This window comes from Camellia sinensis, chromosome 9 (genome assembly GCF_055761805.1).
Source record: "Camellia sinensis isolate YWXY chromosome 9, ASM5576180v1, whole genome shotgun sequence".
NCBI classification, from domain to species: domain Eukaryota; kingdom Viridiplantae; phylum Streptophyta; class Magnoliopsida; order Ericales; family Theaceae; genus Camellia; species Camellia sinensis.
The window spans coordinates 159,948,506-159,956,674 of NC_138969.1; positions in this window are offsets into that span (position 1 = coordinate 159,948,506).

Below are 8,169 nucleotides of genomic sequence, written 5' to 3' on the forward strand. Positions count from 1 at the left end.
CGGATGTCAGGTACATGTAGTACGTTGTTAAGGGTCAGTTTTTTCCCTAATGTCATCTTCAAGATCACCTTTCCTTGTCTAGCCACAATAGAAGTAGAAGAATTTCCCATGAAAAGTTGTTCACCATTTGCAGCTTCATTGTAGGTAGTAAACATCTTCTTATTCGCACAAATATGACGAGTTGCCCCAGTGTCAACCCACCATTCCTTGGGATTTCCAACCAAATTAGCCTCAGACACCACAGCAGAGAGGTTGATGTCATTCACTTCGTCAGAGATGTAATCTAGTTTAGTTACATTGGCTTGATTGGTGGTCTTCTTGCTTGTACTTCCATGATCCTTCTTAGGGCGGCAATAGTCAGAAGCTCGATATCCAGTCTTGCCACAGTTATAGTATTTTTCTTTGAACTTCTTGTTGCCATTGTTGTCGCCTTGTTTAGGACCATCTCTAGTAAACTTCCTCTTTTTGTTATGTGGTTTGTGAACTTGTTCAACCACATTAGCATTGGACTCAATGGGATTTTTCTCATTTCTCTTTTCAGCCTTTCGATTATCTTCCTCAATTCTCAATCTTACAATCAACTCATCCATAGTCATCTCCTTGCATTTATGTTTTAAATAATTTTTGAAATCTTTCCAAGCCGGTTGTAACTTTTCCACTAGAGCAGCGACTTGGAAAGATTCGCTTAGAGACATACCTTCTGAATGAATATCATGCAAAATTATTTGAAAATTTTGAACTTGAGAAATTACCGTTTGGGAGTCTACCATAACAAAGTCCAAAAATTTACCGACAACAAATTTCTTCGTACCGGCATCCTCTGTCTTGTATTTCTTTTCCAAAGAATCCCACAATTCTTTTTCTGACTTCAGAGGGCTGTAAATATTATACAGCATGTTGTCAAGGCCATTGAGGATGTAATTTCTGCACAGGAAATCTGAATGTTTCCAAGCGTCTATAGTGGCAACAACTTGCCGATCACTTTCACCCTCTTTACGTACTAGAGCCTCTTCACGAAGAAAACCGGCCAAATTAAGAGTTGTAAGATAGAACAACATCTTCTGCTGCCATCTCTTAAACTCAGTACCATTAAATTTTTTTCAATTTTTCTCCATGATTTATTGGTACTTGAGCATGGTTCTGAATAGGGACTGGAGTTGGTGTAACAGTTGGAGTACCACTACCAATTGCAGATTTAGTTATAGTAGCCATAATATCTGATTACAAAAATCAAGAAAATAAACCACAAATTAATTTTCTAGTTACTAAAACCAGAAAATAAATTATAACACAAAATAATTTTATTTTCCTTGTTACTAAAACCAGAAAAATAAAATACCACAATAATTTTCTGTAGCACCAAATAATATTCTGTAATTGTTAATGACACCAGCATATTACTACTAGTTGTCAAAGAAAATAGACAGTATATTATTACTATCTGTCAAATAGTTTAAAATTACTATTTGTATTTTCTAACCAGAATATCATTTTGAAAACACACAAAATTAAATACAATGAAGACACCAAAAAGAATCTGTCTTAAGATTGTTGGACAATCTTCACTGTATTTAAATAAATTAAATTATGTTGTGTACTTAACAACAACTAAAATATAAAAGAAATAAAGGAAATGAAAGAAATTGTTTGATTACAAAAATCAAACTAGTAATAAACAATAAATAAATAAATAAATATTTTATTTTGTTACAAAAATAAAATTAAAATCTGATTTAAATAAACAAATAAAACAGAAAAAGAATTAACTTACTTGATTAATTTCTTCGAATAATAATCTGATTAAGTCCAGTGTTCGACACTGTATCCTTAAGACATATTCGTCCTCACCATGGTGCTTTCAGAATATGGACGTCTATCTCCCAAGATAAAATGATCAATTAACAAATAAATGCAGCACTACAATTTATTTGTTCAACGAACACACTTAGTGTATATACTATTTCTCACAGAAAAATAATAGAATAAATGCAGCAAAATGCAGAGATGAAATTGTAGCAAGGATTGACGAAAAATTGGAATAGAAATCCAAATGAAGGCTGCCTATTTATAGATGGATTGGTAGCTGCTGGTTTTGAATTAAACAGGTGCAAACCTGTTGGGTTTTGAATTGGATAGATAACTGAATCTGTTTGAATTTGAAAATTAAACAGAATTGAAATTTGTTCGGGTGGAACAGATTCGGTTTGGACAGAATTTTGTAGAGAGGTGCATTACAAGATTTGAATTTAATTTCAAACCAGAATTTTGAAATAAAAATGGACAGATTTTATTTCAAAATAAATAAAATAAACTCAAAATGTTTTTTGCCCAAAAAAATTAGTATTGGGTCGGATATGCCCAACCCAACTCCATGCAAGCCCGCCTAGATGGATGGCGGCGCGTGTGGTGATTTTTTAGTCCAATGGATCTAGCCCATTTCGCCCATAACCTCCCTCACTACAAAACTTGGGTACCTCTTGGAGCACCACCCAAGTTCCAATCTCATGCCTTATAAACCCACTCAAACCTTTAAGAATTTTCCACCAGAACTCCATTTCCATGGAGATACTTTGGTTTCAATTTTCTATTCACTCGGTAATGGTTTTGAGCAACTAAATATACCACGTGAATCATAACGCGGCATAGAACGCGTTACCACTTTGACCCACCAACTTTAGCGTACGAGTCCCACCTAAATAATAGACCAAAATTAAGAAAAATTCTATTATATACCTAGATTTTTCCAAACCATTTCTAACAAAAAGCTATCCCTTCAAAACATTACACACCCACCTATCCGCATACCCCATAACCTAACAGATTCGCAACCCCCAAAAACCCACGATAGTGGTGCATTCTCTTATCCCAAACCCATGACCGACCCATTATAGACCAAGCACCAACGGTTATATTATAAATGAAAAACCTGTAGCCATTATGACCATTGCACCCAAACATATTATGACCATTGCTCAAATGAAAACCCGTAGTCATGACATTTTTTCACCCACCAACGCTTCATTAAAACATCAGTCCTACACCTCTCTAAAAAAACAATCTCTAATACTCTAAAACTTAAATAAAAATTACTCAGAGTGATAGATCATGAGTATGGGATGCTCAATTTGGTTTGATAGAGTTATGTGTTCAATTCTAAGTATTGTTCGCCTAAGGGTGAGTGTTCCATTTTAATTTATGCCCATTATAATAATTTTAATTGAGGTTATAATTGTTATTAAAAAAAAATCAGTAGGCGGGGATCCTTAAAAAGAAAAAGAAAAAAAAGTGGAAGGTGTTAGTGCCACCCTATTTAATGTGTAAATAAGTGTGGAAGAAAAAAAAAAAAAAAGTGATATTAATCCATCAAGAAGCCAACTTTGGTCTAAGGTATAGTCTGAGGCCATGGTTTCAACACGCCCTATTTTTGATAATTCGATCTTTTAATTTTTTAAATTATGTATGTATATTATTTATAAAAATAATTAGATTGATTTGATAGTTATAATCACTGAATTTAATTACATTTGTCTTAAAAAAAAAATAAACGGCCTATTTTTAAAATTATATTTATTATACTTTTTTTTTAGCACAAATGAGATGAAATTATTTGACTACAATGATCGAATTGGAACCTAAAATATCAATGGCACATAGCATCAAAATAAGAATGTAATGAACCCATAGGCCTAAGTTAGACCGTCCAAGAACAATCATGCTGTGATAACACAAATTTTTTTTCCGTAGAACTATATGCATATTCTTAATGAACTCAAAATAAAACAGCTCTAATGCGTACAATACATATAGTAGTACAACAATTCTAACACAAGGCCTCGTTTAGGGAGTATAAATTTTAGCAAAAGAAATTATAAAAAAAAACTAACAAATATTAAAAAGTTAAAGATTTATTTTCATTCATTTTATTTTTGTATATATTTTTGTAAAAATCAAAAAGTCATCCAAAACATATTGATCATTTTTTATTTCAAAAAATTGAATCCACTTTTCAAAAAATTGAGTTTTTTTATTTTTTGTGTTTTTTTTATTTTTAGTAATTTTTTTAATATTTTAAGTAATTTTTTTATTTTTTAAATATACTTAATTTAAATAAACTTAAAAAATATGATATTTGTGAAAATTTTTTTAAAAAAGTTCACGAAATACAAAAATACCCAAAAAATGAAAATTAAATATATTTTTGTATTTTTTTGTATTCAATAATTTTTTTTTATAGATTTTTGTACAAATTTTTTACTTTTTAAGTATATTAAGATTAAGTGAATCTAAAAATTAGAAAAAAAATAATTAAAAATATAAAAATATGAATTAAAAACTCAAAAATTATTTTTGAAAATTCAAAATCAAAAAAATCTCCACTAATTTAGACTAGGCTCCTACAATTTTAAACTTCACTTATTATTATTATTTTAATCCAGCCTAGTCTTCACTTTTGTAGTTATAACTTTTAGGGGAATTTCTTTAAGTAGTTTTCTTAAGTGTGCAAGTGCACACCATGTGCCACTTACACAAAAAGTGTAAGTGTAAGGTGTAAGTATAAGTATAAGGTGTAAGTGTAAGGTGTAAGTGTAAGGTGTAAGGTGTAAGTGGGTTGCACATGGTGTGCAACCTCAAAAAAGGTGTAAGTGTAAGGTTTAATTTTTTACAAAAGGTGTAAGTGTAAGGTGTAAGTGTAAGGTATAAGGTGTAAGGTGTAAGTTGCACACCATAACCAAACCCTTTTTTAAAGTTTCTGATCTTAAGCCGTCTTTGGCATTGGTTTTTTTTAATTGGTTTTTTTGAGTTGAGATTTTTTTAATTTGGAATTAAAAAAATTGTTTAGTTTGGCTTTTTTGATTTTTGTGAGAGAAAAAGTGAAATGATTATGATTTGAATGTGATATTTATCTTATTGACTTATTTAGCCTATTTTGTCTTTTGTACTTTTTTAGCTCAACTAAGTTAGCTAAACGAAGACTAAGATTTTATAAGATAAATGACATATAATATTTCATAATAGTTAAGGTCCCTCAACATTTCTATAGAGAAAATTCAATTCAGAGAAATTTTAATTTCACAAAAAAAATTTGAAATAATTTCTCTGTAATCAAACCAGATAAATTTCGAAATTTTTCTGAGCCTAATTATTTTTGTGAAAATGTTGAGAAACTTTAGCTAAGAAAAAAAAAATAAAAAATCTTGAACCTCTCTTACTACATAAAGTTAGAGAGAGATATTTCCCTAATTTTATCTAACTTCTAGTATATGATACTTTTCATTTTATAATCCTCGTAAAAATTTTAAATAATTATTAAAGTTTTAGTCATAAGCTTGCCAAAATTACAATTCAATTATTTGTTAACCTATATTGACATTGTAATTTATAATTTTATTTTTAAATCGTAACGAATCGCAACACTAAGTGCTTGTTTGGTATGCACTAAAAAAGTATATTTTTTTATATACACATGTTTATTTGGGTCAAATCAATCAGCATCTATCAACATCTACTCTCTACTTTTCTATTCACTTTCTCTACTTTTGTACATATTTTTTTTTAAAAAAAAATCAAAAAATATACTTATTTAAAACATTTTAAACATCTCCCAATAACAAGGCCAAATGCAATGTTGCAAAAGTTTTTTTTTTTTTTTTTTTTTTTTGACAAAAAAGCATATTCGAACAAGCTGGTTTTTTAGAATGTTTCCAAAATGCCTCGTAACAACACAAAAAAAAAAATTGAAATTTATTTTTAAAAAAATGTATATAAATCAAAATTATTTTAAATATAAGACATTATGCCTCTGTTTGGCAAGTTGATTTTCAGGCTTTTTTGGCTATTTTAGCCACAAAAAACAAAATAGGCTATTTTAGCCATAACAAACAAATCATCACATCCAACCTATAATCATTACATTATTCTCTCACAAAAAAAGTCAAAAAAGCCAAAAAGCCAAAAAGCCCTTCCCAAACTAAGCTTTTTAGCCCAGGCTAAAATAGCCAAAAAAGCCAAAAAAGCCAAAAAGCCAACCTACTTCCCAAACCAAGCCTATATCATATTTAAATGTAAATAGTACACTTTAATTTCTGAGTATTTGTAATACACCTTTTATTTGACAGAAATTTCTGGAACAAGTTTTCTGCCACCCCCACCGACTGTCTGCCTGTATGTTACGCATCCAAATATAGATAAAGTTGCTTTATAGATTTAAAATAAAAAATAAATAAATAAAACCAGCAAATTTATCTTGAAAATAAAATATAGGGTAAATTATGTGAATAGTCCCTATAATTTATACGATGTATTAACTTGGTCTACATTATTTTAATTTGTTTGACTTTGTCCCTTAATTTAACAGATTGTGTCATTTTAGTCCAATAAATAACGGTTATTAAGTTTGGTAGACGAAAAGTCAAATTATGTGTCAATTTGGTCCATATAATTTACACAATGTGTCAATTTGGTCCCTATAAAAATCAAGCAAATTAAAAAAATACGGACCAAATTAACACATTGTGTAAACTATAGGAACTAAATTAACACATTATGTAGACTTTCTGTGCACCAAACTTAACAACCGTTATTTATTTGACTAAAATGACACTATCTGTAAAATTAAGTGACAAAATCGAGTAAATTTCAACAATAAAGACCAAATTGACATATCATGTAAACTAGATGGATTATCTACATAATTTACCCTAAAATATATAAATCAAAATTATTTTAAATATAACACATTATGGGTCGTTTGGGAAATAGGTTGGATTTTTGTCTTTTTGACTATTTTAGCCTAAAGCTAAAAAGTCTCGTTTTGGATGGGCTTTTGACTTTTTTGACTTTTGTGAGAGAAAGAATGTAGTAATTATAGATGGATATGATATTTTATTTCATTTTTTTGAAACTATTTTAACTAAAAAAGTCCCAAACACTTATCTTCCCAAACAGAGGCTATGTGTGTTTTCGGAAGTTGGTAAAAAGTTAATTTTTTGAAATTTTTAGCCTATTTTATCTTTTTATAGATAAAAAATGTAAGAAATAATACGACTCAAAATAAGTAAAAAATTAAAAATTAACTTTTTATTTTGTTTCCAAAAAACCCTATATCATATTTAAATGTAAATAGTGCACATTTTCTGAGTAATATACTTTTGTTTTGACAGAAATTTCTGGAACAAGTTTTTCTGCCACTCCCACCGACTGTGTGGCTTGTATGTACTCGTCCAAATACAGATAAAGGCGTTATTCGGACATGTGATTAGGTTATTAAAAATTAAAATAGATTAAAATAATTAATAAGATAAAATATTATATTTAATTTATTATTATTATTTTTTCACAATTATTAAATCAACAAAAAAAACTAATTTATCAAATATAACTATTTTAGTCAGTTAAAATAGGCAAAGAACTAAATAGTTAGCTAAAATAATCAACTTGCCAATAACGCCAAAGTTGCTTTATATTTAAAAGAAAATTACACTACCCCCAATGAGATTTGAGAAGAAAAAAAAAACAATCAGATTGTTTGGTTCTAGTTTTCAAAAAAGGAGTTTTAAAAACTTTTGCTCTTTTATTTTTCGTATTTTAATGGTTTCAATGATTTTTTTAAAATATTTTAAGCATAATTTTTTAAATTTTAGATACACTTAACATAAATACACTTAAAAAGTATAATATTTGTAAAAAAAATTTTTAAAATATACACTAAATACCAAAAAATACAAAAAGTCAGTACATTTTTTATATTTTTGTGTATTTATTAATATTTTTAAATATTTCTTCACAAATATTTTACGATTTAGATACATCTAAGTAAGTTGTATATAAAAAAGTAAAAAAATTACTTAAAATTTTTAAAAAAAATCACTAAATACCAAAAAAAAAAACACAAAAAACAAAAAATAAAAAACTCAATTTTAAAAAATTGATTTCAGAAAACTGAAACCAAATATACTGAATATTATTACATCCATTGAATTTATTCAATCTAAATTTTTCAGAATAAGACTCTTCCTGTTAAGAGTTTTTCGTTTTGAAAATTCACGGAAAAGAGTCTCATTCAGGAGAATTCGAACTCAACAAATTTTATAGACAGATTATTAATAATAAAAAACCATATGATTTTACACTTCTAACATCATTATGTTGGTCTCCCTTTCAATAATGTTA